This window comes from Carassius gibelio, chromosome B23, assembly GCF_023724105.1.
Source record: "Carassius gibelio isolate Cgi1373 ecotype wild population from Czech Republic chromosome B23, carGib1.2-hapl.c, whole genome shotgun sequence".
In the NCBI taxonomy this organism is placed as follows: domain Eukaryota; kingdom Metazoa; phylum Chordata; class Actinopteri; order Cypriniformes; family Cyprinidae; genus Carassius; species Carassius gibelio.
In genome coordinates this window covers 10162320-10179214 of record NC_068418.1, presented here as the reverse complement: position 1 = coordinate 10179214, position 16895 = coordinate 10162320, and the positions used below count along the sequence as shown (strand labels likewise).

At 36.9% G+C, this 16895-nt stretch overlaps 1 protein-coding gene and 1 long non-coding RNA gene across 7 annotated transcripts in view; one reads left to right on the top strand and one right to left on the bottom strand.

The window, feature by feature from the left end:
* sulf2b (sulfatase 2b) overlaps positions 1–16895 on the top strand; it is a 140728-nt gene that overhangs the window by 77653 nt on the left and 46180 nt on the right. The window lies entirely within an intron of this gene.
* On the bottom strand, positions 4871–5903 carry LOC128011345 (uncharacterized). Its single transcript, XR_008182530.1, has 2 exons — positions 5827–5903; positions 4871–5727 (listed from the first exon to the last, which is right to left on the bottom strand). It is a non-coding gene; the product is annotated as an uncharacterized LOC128011345 (long non-coding RNA).

Genomic DNA, 16895 nt, shown 5'->3' with positions numbered 1-16895 from the left:
GTGTGTGTGTGTGTTTGTATAATGGCTGTAGTTAAAGACATGATTAATATGCAGTGTAGGCAGAGTGACAGAGGTGCGTGTGTCATCAGAGCTGGGCTGTGTAACAGGGCCTCTGGAATATTCCCATATGTATCCTCATACAGCATTATGTTAAGCAGAACATAATGCAGAAAGAGTCTTTATTCTCAGACTCGTATATGAGTGTATACTGTAGATAGTAAAGCAGGTGTAAGGTTTCCGACGTGGAGGTGTTCTTTTTTTTTTTTTTTTTAATTAATATTCATTAATGTTTGTCCATTTATTGGTTTGTTTAATAGTTTGCCCTTTGTTAGCTCTTTTTTGTTCATTTGTCATCTTTTTTTGTGATCATCATTTTCATTTTTCATTGTTTATTCATGCTTGTCTCTGTTCTTTCTTTACCATTTTTTTTATTTGTTAATTTTGTTTTTGTTTTGCATGTATTAATTCTGTCATTCTTTTTCTTTTGCGTTTACTTTCTTTTCAATCACTTGTTTTTGTTTGCATTTGTTAATAGTTATTTTGTCTGTCTCTCATGTATTGTTTGCTTATTTGTTTGATCTTTCCTTCTTTGTGTCATTCTTTTTTTTTGTTCATTGTTTTTAGTTTGCAGTTGCCTTCTTTGATTTACTCTTGTTTGTTCCCTTACATTTTTGTTGTTTCATTAGTTTGTTTGTTTGTTTTTGTTTCCGTTTGCATTTGTTTTCACTTTCATTTGTTTTATTCATTTTGTTCATTTTCATTATTTATGTTTGTTTTGTTCTTTTTGAAAAATTAGTTTTTATCAATTTTCTTACCTTTTTTTCTCATTTCTTTTGTTAGTTTCTTTCTTTCTTTCTTTCTTTCTTAAATACAGTTCCATCTGTACGCATGGCATGTCCTTGCTGACATTTTCTCTCTATACATCATAATCCTGTCTGTCATTTCGCTGGCATTTCACTGATTCTCTGGAGACCAGCCAATCTCACCAACACTACCAGACTTAACCAACCACACGCTTGCACGCACGCACGCACACACACACACACACACACACACACAGAGAGAGAGAGAGAAACAGAGAGAGAGAACTCCATAAGGCACAGATTAAAGATGATAAATAGGTGGGTAGTGGCAGAAGCGTTAACCCCACAGCCTTAACTCACAGATTCACTGCCCACCATATAACTAATGACTTCATCAATAGCCCAAGGACTATAGAAAGGCAGCGTTTATCAACACGCTTAGCCGTTAACCAATTGTGACACAAATTCATCCTGCATGGATTTAGCTGCAGTGTACACCATTTACTATAATACATAAAAACAGATCTTCACTCAAAATATACGTACAATATGCACTGTGTTCCACTGCAAGGCTCTTAGCTTGAATTTATTGATAGCAAGCTTATGTTTGGCATTTCAAGAAGCCCTAGCACTGTTTCCAATCGTGGTTTAATCTTTTTGTGATTGTTTAATCTGTCTTTTGATTTGATTTTGTTTGTTACCATGGTGAAGCAAGACACAGCAGCACAATACATCTCAGACTCAGAAGATTAAACGCTAAACAATCCCTGGTTTACTGTTTTAGTGCAACTACAGCTGTTTTTTGCAGCAAGAAAAAATAGTAAGCAACTGAAAGCACAATTCACATGCTAGCCATACTTAATTATATGTGATTTGGATTATGTGTGTCATATTGTATGTGTAATATTGTAATTGCACAGTATGTGTGCCATAAATCAAAGCACATGGCTACATATAAGTATGTACACTACCAATCAAAAGTTTTTGAACAGTAAGATTTTTAATGTTTTTTTTTTTTAAGAATTCTCTTTTGTTCACTAAGCTTGCATTTATTTTTGTAAAAAAATAAATAAATAAAGAAGAGCATAAACCATAATATTGTGAAATATTTTTACTATTTAAAATAACTGCTTTCTATTTGAATATATTTTAAAATGTAATTTATTCCTGTTATGCAAAGCTGATTTTCAGCTGGGTTTTTTATAGATGTTGGGCTTGGAGAGAAAAAGGAGAACAAGTGAGAAATGGATTTACAAATAAATTAATAAAAACCTTTCTCTAATATGGCACTAAAAATCAAATGAAAAAAAAAGTGAATACATTATTAAAACAATTTTCATTCACTGCAGGGCCGTGGATTCTTTCCTCCAATTTTTTACAGTCTTTTTTTTATTATTATGGCAGAAAATGACTGATCCTCCATTGATTGCATTTTACAATTCTGAAGTGGTATTTTATTGTCTGTTATTTTATGGTAATACTGTTAGATCATATAAAGTCCTGTGTGTGTGTGTGAGTTTGCGTTCTCTTTCAGAGCCATACCTCCCTGAACCTTCAAAAGTGTTTCATGAGCAAGAGAAATGAAATAATGAAATATACAGCAATAATAAGATGAAAGGCTCTTTGTGCCGCCGCTGGATTAATATTTCACACTTTTGTGATTGAGGAGAACATAGAGTGTGTTGTAATTAGTTTCTGCACAGCTCCTTGTAGTGGAGAGCACAGGACTGTGACAGATCATTAAAACACACACACACTCACACACGTGGAGGGAGATGATGGGGGACGTGATTGAGTTTGACAGCTGACGATAAGAGAGACACTGCTTCAGTGGTCGGTCAGTAATGAAATCTCTTCACAGGATCCCATGACAGAGAGGGAAAGCTGTTACGTGATATAAACAGCGCTGTCAGATCCATATTCACACGCAGTGTGCGTATGGGGTATGTGCGTGATAGTGTTGCTTTGAAAAACAGTTAAAGGGATGTTTCATGCTGTAATGATGGTTACTTGTGCTGTATAAAGCCCATATGCCTTTCTTCCTTCCACACTGCAAAAAAATATCTGTAGAAAAACAGAAAAGGTACTGGTAATTTAGTTTAGAGGCATATTCCTTTTCCTAAAACACAACACATTTTAATGCGTATGGGTTAAACGCACTTAAATAATCAATACAGTACACTGGGCCCTGTTTTTACAGGGTTGATTTCAGTGACATTTTCATAAAACGAATGGCATTTACTGTTAGTTTCATAACCCAGAATATATTAAATTCTCAGTGTATTTCAGAGCAGGGCTGTCACAATATCAGATTTTCACACAATTGTCATGGCCATAAGAATTCATGAAGATATCTGTAGCAGTTACAAATAAATAAATAGTGCTGTCAGTTGTATTATTATTTACTCTCAAAAAAATTAAGCCATTTTTTAAGATTTACACAATTTAATTAATAGTAAAATTCTATCAAACTGAATTGAATAATCCTTGCTTATTTAAAGGTAATAGTTGATTAAGGTTTGTTAGGGTTAGGGTTAGGGTTAGGTATTATCATATGTTAAGTACTACTAGGAAGCGTTTTTTTCACAGAGTAATTGCTAGTAAATAAATATAGAGAGAGAGAAAAAATAAAGACTGAATATCTGAATCTTTTTTTTCCCTTCTTGTAAACCATCCTTCAGTAATGTTTGTTTTATTTAATTTGGGGGGAAAGAAATGTTTAAAAGAGTATTGTTTGAAACTTGACAGATTCAGTCCTCAATCACTTGCATTATTTTGTCAAGAGTGGTCAGAGTAATGTCTGAGAAATAAAAAATAAAAAAAATGCTAGATGGAAGAAAGAAAGTCAAATTATTTTGAGTGGCATAAGAGTGCATGATCATTGAAATTGTAGGTGTCCCATTAAGGATATATGTTGCAGTTTGCTGATCTTAAAATATATCTTATACAGTGTCCAGATCCAGATAGAGGTTTGACTCCATGACTTTTTAAACACATTGTTCTTTTGGCCTATAAGTGAATCCTGAAGTCTTTGCTCTACAGTTGCAAATAATCCTTCCTGCTCCGAATTTAACTGGGATGGAATTGGCTACGTGTTGAATATTAGAGACTTTTATCTGTGGTCTGTCACGGAGAGCTTCTAATCTGTTTATGGATAGTGGAAAAATTGATCATTTGTGAATGGGGATTTCCACTTCCTTTGTCAGGACACTTACGCACTAGAAAAGCTCTGATGGATAAGATTTTCTTAAAAGCATTTGTACTAAACTGCCAGTTGTGTTTGCTGTGCTATTTTATAGTTTTGAGCTAACAGTTTCCAAGCAAACATTTAACATACCCATCTTTGTGTCCTCCATCAAATGCATCCCGTCTGGTTCCCACATCTCCACCCACACATGTACGTTTCCCTCATTCTCACCCGGCACGCAAACACGCACATCCACAAACTAAACCAGCGTTGTGGGCGGTTGTCCTTTTAATCACACATCTCTCAAGTGATTGACTGCTCCTTTGGTGATGTAACAAAATCCCTGATCCCAGTGCTGCCACACGCCTCAGAACACAGAGAGATACAGAGAACCAGTCTTATCATTCTCACTGAGCCTCAGACCTCTGTGTTGGAGGAGGTACAGACCAGCCTTAGTCTGCTCATATAGAGTCTAAATCTTTACAAAATATAACAGAGGGAAGAAGGGCGATCACATAAAAATGCAGCTGGATTTGCCAAAGTTGTGAAGTTCATGGTTGCAAGTATTTGAAAGTCCACATACTTTTTATGCTGAATTATGTTCATAAAATAGTCTGTATGAATTGCTTTTTAGTAGCTGAACATGTTGACCACAAAGTCAACATATATTTTTCACTATGTTTTTCCGTTTCTGTAGGTCAGAAGTGTCTAAGTTAAAGAAAAGGAGAAATATTTGAATAATTTTGCATAGAATGCATGTGCTAAGTTCTTAGGAACTACTCTTTGCATGCTTCAAACCATTTCAAAAATAAATAAACCATTTAAAAAAATCAAAAAAATTTAATTCATGTTGTGTAACTGTAAAATAAAAATGTATGTCTTCTTTTTTTTTTTTGTAACTTAAACTAATCTTACCTATATGATTGCCAAAATGATATTTTGAGACCTTTTGTCCTTGCACACAGTCAAATGGGTCTACAAGGTTCCTCTATATGATAACATTTATTGGTTTATGTTTTTTTCTCCTGCATGTTTATTGGCTTATTGAACTTGACAGGCAATTGTTTTCTTCAAATATAAATGCTTAATAAAATCCAAATTATTTATTATTATTATTTTATACAACTGTATTCTATTATTTAATTTTTCCTATTATGATATTAGGACAATTGTATCACCCTGACATTTTTGAACTGATGCTCTAAAAATTTCATTTTAAATAAATAAAAATCAAGATGTGTTTCTGATGTAGGTACAAAACAATAATAATAACAATAAAATAAATGAGGGTCATGTCTTTGATCCCTGTGCCACCATGGAAACTGTTGTGCAATTATTTGAACTTGCTCTTACTTGAATTCTTGTCTGTTATCTGGAGCATCCATTTCAGATAAAAGTGCCACTATTGGTCACTTAAAACAATAACTATGGTTGGTTAGATCAGATGAACGGTTCTCTTCTAAAATGATTGATTCTTGTCTAGAATAAGCTCTAGCTGACCAATCTTGCAATAGTCAAAATTATAAAACTAGAGAAACCTTGATTCAGCATCTGTTCAACTTAGGAGCTTAGATATGTATATGTACACTAAACTAATACTGTCCTCTGAGACCTAAGAGTGTATGGAGTGAGAGAAGTGTGGAGGAAGTGTGAGTCAGTGGAGAGCAGGATCTCAGAGAGGAGGGTGCTTTGATTCTCTCCGGCATCTGTTTCTCCAGTGTGGGAGGCAAAGGGCACCTGTCATGTCCGATCACGGAGAGAAAGAGCAAAAAACATAATCGATTGAGAAGTTGTCAGACAGTATGTGTGTGTGCACAGAGAAAGTGGACATCTTACTTTTACATCACCGCTATGGGCTTGTTGTGTGTTTGATTCGTAGCAACACATTCCCTTTAAAAAGAAGAAAAGACTTCCTGAAGTCTATTTAGCTGAAATCAGAAAAATACACCCACACATATATACAAGACCAGTTATGTATGAAATATACTAGGACTTTTTATTTTAAAGTCATAAGAATATTGATTTTGGTTTAGTTTTTCTGCTGAATCCATGATTTATAAATCGAGAGAACGAATTAGTAAATTGTGTGCACGATTAAGACAACCGAGGGAACAAAATAATAATCGTGTGCACATTTTAGTACATCGAGGGAATGAATTAGTAAATTGTACACAAGATTTAGAAAATTGAGGGAACGAAATAGTAATCGTGTGCACGTTTTAGTACATCGAGGGAACGAATTAGTAAATTGTGTGCATGATTAAGAAAATCGAGGGAACCAAATAGTAATCATGTGCACTTTAGTACATCGAGGGAATGAATTAGTAAATTGTGTGCAAGATTTATGTATGTTTTCTTGAATGTAATGTGCAGGGCTCCATAAGAAAATAATGTTTTGTAGGTGAACAATCTCTTTAATATACTCCTGTATCTTCCAGAAAGTGAGAGCACTTCGATGCTATTTGTTCGCCAAAAATAAAGTAAATAAAAAACATTCCTTTAAAACTCAGTTATGTGTAATATTGAATATATTGTGATTCATCACCCCTGCTATTAAGTATTAGCACAGCTTGCGGTGAAAGTTGTGTGTGTGAAAATGTGTCATATCTGAGGCGTGTCCTGCAGTCAATGCTTGTCACATCCATGTTCACTAGGAAAACACACTCACACTGATTAATGATGTGTGACAGAACCCTAACACATCCCACTCTGTGTTTCACACACATCAAATACTCAGGAAAGAAGGAGATAAGTGTTTAATAGAGCCACTAAATAAATTGAAAATAACCGCCACCCTCTCTTTGGCCGCTGCAGATATTCCCGTCTCCACATCTGTCCCACTAAACCACTCCGTTACACTGTTCAACCCAAACCCAAGCCTGATCCACACGGATGTGTCTGGCTCAGTTCAGCCCATATGTGCGCCTCATCTGCCAAACGCGTCTCACTGCTTTTACAGTGCCAGATTTCACAGATGTGTTTAACTTCATCCAGCCTGCCTCAGTATTTCACGAGGCCCATATTTTTCAGTTATTAAATTGTTCTCGTTTATGTTTTTGCTTCATCAGTGTGAGCGGTTTCCCAGTAAACTGCTGACAGATGTAGGTGCTCGTATTCAGCTGCCACCATGAGCACAATCTACACTATATTATGAGTTGCTTTCAACAGATTGCAGTAATTTAAAAAAATATATATACTGTTTGCGGCTCTCAACATGCTCACAATTGAATCACTGGTAATGTACAAGCTATCATGCTGCCTCAAAGATGCTGTTCCTCATTGGGCTGCACAGTTTCACACTAAATGAACTTGACTAGCTGCACCATAAAGTAGATTACAACAAAACAAGACTGTCTGGCTGGCATTACTGTGGCAGAGAGTGCTGTGCTATTGCACATGGTTTTACCGTAGTACTTTTTCAGTTTTGGACAAAGTTCACAAATCAAGTACTTGAGTACAAGTACAGATAACCTAATAAATATTACTCCAGTAAAAGTATTAAGTAGCGCTAGTTTCTGGCAGGTCATGTGAGTCAAGCTTGTATCAGCTAATTCTCAGCGGATCTCATCTACCTATAGGAATACGACACCTATTCCTTTATAAGCTCTAGTCAGTATTATTTAGCAGCTTTTCAGCTTGCTCAGGAACAAATTACCCTCCTCCATCCCCAGCTTCTGCTTTCGCCACTGTCAGGACTTGGCTTTCTGATATTCCTTGTTTAACAGACACCTTTATCTTGAAAAAAGTGTTACACCTAAATATCTTTAAGTACATTAATGATGTCTGCCTTGTTCTGTTCTGTTTACCCTGGGGAGTTATTATGGCTGCTCTCCCTGCTCATTCATGACAGGCTGCGTGGATGGGCAGGGAGTTTTGGCCCAGAACTGAACCATACCGCCAAACCAAACTTCATGCTAAGTATCTCTCATTTTGACCCAGTGGTTCCCAATTGGAGAACCCCCAACACTGCACATTTCAGATGTCTCCCTATTCAAACACACCTGGTTCAACTCATCAGCTCTACTGCTCAAAATATCTGGGGGAAAGGGGCTTGTCCAACAAGTTCCAACTAATTCTTACTTGGCTAATTTGTATGAATTCATTTGATTTGTCTAGACCCTAGACCCCAGTGAGGGGTAGGTTTAGGGGCAGGATTAGATATAGGTAATTCGAACAAATTTATCCGAATCGTGTTACTTGTAAAATCCATACAATTTATTAAAAATAATTATGAATTTGTACAAGTGAGATTGTGCGAATTTGTACAAATTAGCCACCTCGTAAAATATGATATATAATTGCCAAGAGTTCGGGCTGTGTTGTCATACTCTTTCAATACATTAAATATATTAAAATATCGATTTCCCTTATACATTTTATTTTTTCCTAAATTCCGTTTGTCCCATTTAAATTTTTCTGGATTCCATTCATTTGCCTTTTTTCCTAGACTCTATTTTAATGGTTAAATTACATTTAAATCATGAAACGTACAAATTTATTAAAAGTGTAACGAAAATTACGCTAAGGCTCTATGAAATCCGATTAAAATTTCTCTTCATTTTTCTTCATTTTTCAATTCATTTTTTTAACCAATTTCTGTGTTTTCCATTCATTTACGGGATTCAATTTTAATGGTTTCATTCAATTTTATTAATCAAAAGTATCTCTAATTGACTGATTTTATATTTAAAAAAGGTTATTATTAGTACTAGTAGTACTATCTTTACATTAAGTAATATATTTCTGTCAGAGCGTCACGAAGCACACAGGAGCGAGGAGACAAGAAGTAGATAAATCAAAAGGGTTTCATTACCAAAGGCTGGGGATCACAGGACTCGACACATCAGGAACACAGAATGACGTTTGACAGCTGGCATAGAGTCAGGGTTTAAATACAAGGGCAATATAGGATAATTAATTAAACAAAGCTGGAACCAATTAAACATAACAGAACAGGAAAACCAAATAAGGGCATGGAAACACATGGGGTACAAAATACACACCAAACCCAGAGTCTCACACATTTTTTTGTGTGAAAACCTTTAAGTTTCTGTTTGTATATGATATGACGATTGATTTTCTCAAAAGAAATGGTAAAATGCCCATGAAGTGACTCAGAACAGCTCTAGATTATGTACTCTTATACTGAGGCAGCAGAGGCTGAAAACACCCCGAGCATCACGTGCTTTAGTATGTGTGTAGTAAAAAAAAAACACACGTCTGTGCCATTCATTCACACAGATACACGCAGAACAAGCAGGATTAATATTCTTAGACATTAGTCCATATTGCATTTTTAAGTGTACTGACCTACTTTTAATCTTTTCATCCAAAGTTTAGCAAATTCTGTTGCACTTGTTTTATGCCTGATTCCGACTACATTTTCTGCATCATGGAAATCATAGGGCCCTGTATAGAGTATTTAAAAATGAGAAGAAAAAAGATGTTTGCCGATAAACAATACACTGTAAAATCACATCATATAGGGCAAAATGAATATAATTTTAAGAAACATAGTTTGAAACTCATTTGAAACTGCTTCAGCAGGGAAGATGCATTCATTTGCGTCATTTTAATGTTTTGTTTGGTTTTTACCTAAAATCTTCCCCATTGAGATGTTTGAATTCAGTGGGCTCACAGTACGCGACCTAAACAGGATTTTTAATTACAGTAATAAATTCTACAAATCTGTAATTAGTAACTTATTTTCCACGCCATCAGTTTCATGCACACTCCAGCTCAAGAAACTAGATGCTCAGATAAAATACAAATACTTTAAGAATATACTTAAATACAGAAGCGAAGTAGAAATGCATTGTACAGTCCACCGCTGTCTTTTTTATATACTGAAACTCAATGCAGGAAAGTTGGTGTTTTAGCAACACCCTGGCAGCCACCCAGAACACCCTAGCAACTGCATGGCATCATACTGTGAAATACTCAGAACACATTAACACGCTGGCATAGTGAAAGCCACCTTTGCACATGCAATGCAACTCACAGATCTTCAGAAAATATTTTTTTGATTTCAGGATTATACTGTTGGAAGATTTTCAGTTGGATGGCTGATTTTTAGGGTGCGAGTCTCAGCAGTGAGCCAAAGCCTGAGCAGAGTGCTTGAGCTTGTGAGGAGATGAGAGGACGGGCCGGATGAATGAAAACAGACAGCATGTATGAGAGCCAGTCATGCTTTCATCTATTAACCGTAGCGTCCGTAAGCTGACTTACTGCGTCCTCTCCTTTGATCTTCTCTTGATCTTTATATATTCAAAAGAGCGATGCTTTCTCTCTTTTCCTCTTTCCTTGTTCCCGCGCAGATGTCGTAACACCTCGCAAAAGAAAGCGCACAGCTATAACTCATGCTCACATGGTCAGATAATTGGAAAGAGTGGGCCGCACATGTGAAAAACATAATATGAGAGCTGTGAGTGGGTGCATGTGTCTGGAAGACACAAACACACGTCTCCAGATTATTATGTGGTTTCATACGATTCTAAGAGAATGGATCTTAAAAGCTTGGGGGAAACCTTCCTGTTCCTAATGATCTGCATTTCAAACAGGGCCAATATTTCCTATGAATTACCCTATTATAGCAATAACTACTGTTATTCAGCACTAGGGGTAAATACAAATGTTTTATTGGACAACATCAACAATATATAAACCATTTTACATTATTCTTTCATAGTTCTCTCACAACAGCACATTATGTTATAACTACTATAGATATACACAAATATGACCCATACATACATTCTAGTCTTAATATCTTTCCTTTGATGTATGTATTTGTTTGTTTGTTTGTTTGATTGATTCAACCTCTCAAATGCTAGAATTAACATTTTCCCCTTTTGTTAACTATTCATTTATTTGGTTATTTATTTCATTTTTAATATGTTTCAAGCCTCTCAAATTCTAGTCTTTTCCTTTTGTAACCTTTATTTCTTTATTTCTTTATATTATATATATGAGTGAGCATGAGTGAGACTTATTGGGCGATAAAAAAAATATAGCAGTTAATATATTCTCAAAGTTGGGTTGGGAGCTGGGTCTATACTAAGCAAGCTATGATGACTTACACCTTGATATTTGATATAACCGACTGACTGAGGCCAGCCTAAAAAGACGGTCAGGACAGTTGACGGGCCACTGCTGCGCATTGTCACTAAAGCTTATCCTTTTCACGTGTTTTTAAGATGTACCGCTTGTCGATTTAAACATTAAAGCATCCAAACACAAGACACGGAGAAGCTGAACAGAGTAGCTGGTTACACGCGTGCTGTTTTCGTTGGGGAGAGAAAGAAAGAGCCGCGTATCACGGACAGCTACACTGAACCGAGCTCTCTTCTGCAAAGTTCTCATCGAAGTCCCTCCTGCTCCTGAACGAACACATACAAATCACAGTTTGAACAAACAAAAAGATGTGAAAGAGCCCAATTCAGTACTCGCGGTGTTCTGGTGTTCAGGGCTCACGCAGAGAAAGGCGTCTCAAAACACTTGAACATCGAATTTGCTTATTTTTGCTCTTGTGCCGACAGGTACACACAAAATATGTCAAAATATCCGCCTTAGAAAGTATGCTCGAACAAACTGTCAGTTATTTCTCAAGTGAAAGTAAACAGTTGAGGAATAAAATGGGATGTGTATTATATTGGATGCGTTCATCGTCTCTTAAAGTCCACTACTCGGTAAGTGAACGATCGCTGCACTGCTGCAGACGCAACGCTCCTGGAACGCAACTGGAATCCGTTAACATGGGTGCGTAAAAAAATATGCAACGCATACGCACTGCAGACGGAGTATGTGTGAAACAGGCATAAGGTTGTTTGCACCTTGTGCAACTTGGAATTAGTTTACAGCTTTTTCAAGCACTTTGTGATGCATTTTGGAAACAGGAGATGAGCCCCTGGTCTAATGCACCACCTAGCTTAATAAACCCCGTCTCAAAGACTTACTGTTTATCAATTTTATTTGGGTAACACACATATTCTGAATGCCTTCGACAGAATTCGAATGAGCCATTTTAATCTAGATTAATCTAGATTAATGTCAAGATCACAGTGAGATTAATCTAGATTTTAAAAAAAATTAATCTATGCCCACCTCATATCTCTAACTTTCCCTTTTTAGCATTAAATCATACTGGGATTTTTTATGACACAGTCCTCCCTAAAAAAAATTCCAGAAGCTGCTCATTACTCGTAGTAGTTTTGATAATTCTGTCCCTTTATTTTAAGGTCCAGTTTTCGCAATTAACAAACCGTTAACTACGACTTTTGTATCAAAATACTAATACTAAGTTCTAGTAAACAGCCAATATGTTAATAATAGGCATGCTAATAAGCAGCTAGTTAATAGTGAGAATTGGTCCCCATTCTAAACTGTTATCTATAATTGTAATAAATAAATAATGGTATTTTACAATGAACCCTTTGATATGGGAGGCAATGGATGGATTCGGTTGGACGGGATAGTGGATGGTGGACTGTTTTCTTGGATTCTTCCTCTAGGGCAGCAGTAGATCAGGGCTATTTTGCTATTGATGGTGAAAAAAGGTAGAGCAGTCAGGGTGATGGAGAAGAGAGGGTACAGGGCGAGCGAGGGATGGATGGATGTGTGGGTCAAGATGTAATAATAGAGAGGCGAAGGAAGTAAAGCTGGGTGAGAGAGCACTTTGACACGCTGTTAACATAGACCTGTAACTAAAGTACTGTGACATACAAACGAGAAAGAGGATTCTGGGATCCACCGCATTCATCCTGCTGTGAGTCTGGCATTAGCCTCCTCTGAAAGTCCATCACAGAGAGAGACCTGTGTAGTTGTACGAGCAGACGTGCGATGTTGCCATAGCAATGCTTCTGGAAGTAGCAGAAGTCCGTCTGAACTGTTAGTGTGCGCATGATAATGAGTGTGTTTCACTTCAGGGGGTAAGCAGAGATGTCAGGGTTTATGTTTTGTGTTTATTTCTTCTATGTATCCCTGATCACCAGACCCACACAGACTGTGCACACACAGAATCAGAACGCCTGTTCAGTTCTGCGCACCTTTGGCTTTGGCTTTAAATAATACAGTACTATTCTCTACTGCATGTAACACAAGTTGAAATTACAACCACGTACTGCAGTTCTGCCGATTGTTCCTTTAAACTAAAAAATAATTGCATCATCAGAAGACTGTGTGAAGGAGTCAAAAATGCCACTTGCTGATCAGTTTGTGAGTTTTCAAGGAATAATTCACCATAAAAATAAAAGAATTTAAAATAAACCCTCCTTTATCATCACATGTCATCAAAATAAACAAAAGGGAAAAATCTCGGTTAAACCAGCGATGTGGTATATTTAATTAAACCAATAGAGAATGTAATAGTGTAATTTTGGGGGGTTCACAGCTACAGTCCTCATTCATTTTCACTGTATGCAAAGAACAGCATGAGCATATAATGTTAAAAATCACTGACATTATACATTTTTGGATGAACTAAATACAACTGTAATGTTTCAAAGTTTGGAGCTGGTAAAGTTTTTAAAATGTTTCTGAAACCTCACCAATGATAAAAAAAAATACAGTAATATTGTGAAATGTTATTACAGTTTGAAATAAGTGTTTTCTATTTGAATATATTTTTAAAATGTAATTTATTTCTGTGATGAAAACTGAATTTTCAGCATCATTACTCCAGTCTTCAGTGTGATGGTCCTTCCAGAAATCATTCCATTATGCTGATTTGCTGCATTTTTTACAGTTTTAAATGCCATAGAATCTGAAAGCGTTTTGTATTGCTAAACTGAATGGAGCTCAGGAAGGAATGGAAGCAGAGCTGCACAGTGTGGCGTCTCAGCGGTCTGAAATACCCAGAAGGCTTCAGGCTCGCTTTGCATGACGAGACAAGCAAAGGCATATGTGGGAATATCTGTATGGGCATCGCAAAAAGAGCATGTACATCACTGTCATATTCATTCAAACACAAAATACAAGTGCTTTCCCTTCCCATGTGGGACTTAAGTTGAAGTACTGCATATCACACACACACACATACTCACACTAGATGTCTTCTTCCACGCTTTCCTGTCTCATAATAGTCTTTTTCACACTGAATACAAGGGTCAAATTAGAGTATCTAATGTATATTCTGTAGGCGTCCTGGTCTCCTCCTTTCCTGCTGAAACCCGTAGGAAAGTTTTTTTCCCCTACATTTCTTTATTAATACTCTTCGAGCTGAAATGAGGCAGGTTCTAGCAACGACTGAGGAAGCAGTGTGAAAAAAGATCATGAAAGTACAGTTTCCCCAATGGAAAGCCAAAGACAAATGTTAGCTCAGGAGTTTGTGGGAGTCGGGTCGAGAGTTGGCCCCCACCAGGGTTACCGCAAGCTTTTTATTACTGCGCTTAACCGCAAGAGCTTCTCCATCCTTAACCTGAGAGCAGAAGTAAACTTTGACACACCGGTGGAATCGATCAGGGTTTGTTTTAGCCTCAACTTTTCCGAGGTAAAAGGAGGTGAACTGTGCTACTCAACTGCTCTGCTTAAAGATAAGCTGATGCTTAGGGGAAAAGAGGTAAATTGGTTCAGAAGCCTTGCAGGCACACTAAAATTCACCACTGGCGGCTAATAGTGAGCTGAATCTTAATATCTCTAATAAAGCTACAGCACCGGACCTGCCTGTGCAAGGCCGCTCTCTGTAAACTTTGCAAATTGGGCTAAATAATGACCCTCTTCAATGTAGAATAAGCACTTTCCCAGCATTTTAATTCTTTGGGCTTATTGATTCATTGACTCTGTCAGTCTCACCCAGGGTAAGGGACAAACTAAAGGAGCATTCATGCAATCTGACAGCAATTTTCAATGACAAAGTGACCGGAATCCATTCATTTTCAGTGAGAGTTGACATGAACGACAGAGACTGGAGCTGATGCTAAAACTGAGCTGGATTCAAACTGATGTGCATCTTCAGCAATGCAGCATGGAAACTACCAATCAGAGCGCAGAATGTGGACCGAGTGAGCATAAAGGTTCTGAAATGGGGTTTTGGGAGCAATGCCGTTAAAGAACCATTTTTTTGTTTCCCAGAGAACCCTTCTTGTGAACAGTTCTTAAAAGAACCAATTTTAAAGGTGCTGTATGTAAGTTTTTGACTCTACTAAAGCATAAAAATACCATAATATGTTTGCAGATATTTAAGAAACATGCTAAGTTAACATACTTCTTTATCTGAAAAACAATGCTACAGTCAGTTATTCTCCTGAAAATGTGTGTTCCGGGCCAGAATGTCGTTCTCTGTTTTGGTTTGTGAAACCCGCCCACTGCCTGTTTACCCAATTGTATTTCGGCACCCCGGGTTGCCAAAAATGTTGCATTTTTAAAGTTAGGACTATATCTCCATACGCAAAATTCTAAACTTGATTTTGTGCATGAAAAGCATTAAACTTAACAACCACCTTACTAACTATTAATAAACAGCAAAATACGAGTTTATTGTGTTTAAAAAAGTCATAGTTAATGGTTAAAATCAAGAAGTGGACCTTAAAGTAAAATAAAAAATAAAAAGTACCCAGCATGTCACAAAATGCATATAAAACACCAAACGGTCAAACAAATGTCCCTAAATGAGATATGTATTTTATTCTTGAAAGAAGTTGTCTGAATCGCATGATGGATTTTGTACATTCTCTTGCTTACTTCCTCCACAGGCACTTTTCATTTCATATTTTCATATTTATTCAGTTAATTTGGCACTGAGTTTGCCAGACGATGATGTGCCTCAGGTGTTTTTGATTAGATCACATCATTTGCAAGATATAAGAGAAGACTGTTTCATATCAAGTACAGTAGATTCTTTAGAACAGCTTTCCAAAAAGTGTCCCATCCAGGTTCCTCCCTGCATTCCTGATGAGCGTATCGGCCCGGTTCAGCCCGCGAGAGAGCTCTGTCACACTGCATTGATCGCCAGGGGCCACTTTCTGTTAACTACACACCTCAGGCTAGATGCAACACTATTATTTTAGGTAAACAGCAGCAGATACCTGTCCTAAAAGACTGTAAGCCAGCATCACCCTGCTGTATGATTTTTAGAAGTACATGTTTACTACTTACTTTTAATGTAAGAGCAGGCACTGATGTTTGTAACTTGAATGTGTGATGATTTAGGTGTCATTCTTATTTCTTACCGTTATCATAATGTAATGTTGGTATCCCTGGTTCACTAATCGTCACCAGGTCTAGTGAAATTGTTTTGGATCTTGAATGTGTTTGCATATTTGGAATTAATATAACTTTTTTGTATTACGAGTTCAATAGTTCGTAGAGGTTTGCAGGTTTGATTGGTCCTTGAACTGTCATCAGTGTGTCTTCTAACATGGCACCTGACCTCCAAAGGGACTGTGGTTTTATTTAGTGTACCATAAATGGTTTTGGATTAGAAAGTGTCAGCTAAATAACTAATTAGCAAAGCAGCAGCAAAAAGAACCATTGAAAACTGAGGGGAAAAGGTCACACTTCATTTAAGTCACTTTCATCTTTTTGCACGGTGCCCAGTTAGATCTGGGAATGATTCGAAACACTGAATAACGTATAGTTGAGCATGATGTGTGTTAAACAGAAATCACACTAGAAACGTTTACACAGTTCGGAGAGAACTCTTGGTATGATGCATTTTATTTTGCAGCAAGCCAAAGTGGATAAGGCAAGTCGTTTATCCTTTCGGTGTAGTCATGCACACACACACACACACACACAAGCAATTACACACATTTGGTTAATGTGCAAATTAATTAGCAGCCTTGGCACAGCTCCAGCATTCATAGTCAATGAGAGCATGTCAAACGCACACACACACACACACATACAGGCAAATGGAGCAGTGATAAGTTGCAAATACGTTGGCGGGAGTTCTTCAGCATGCATTGTTT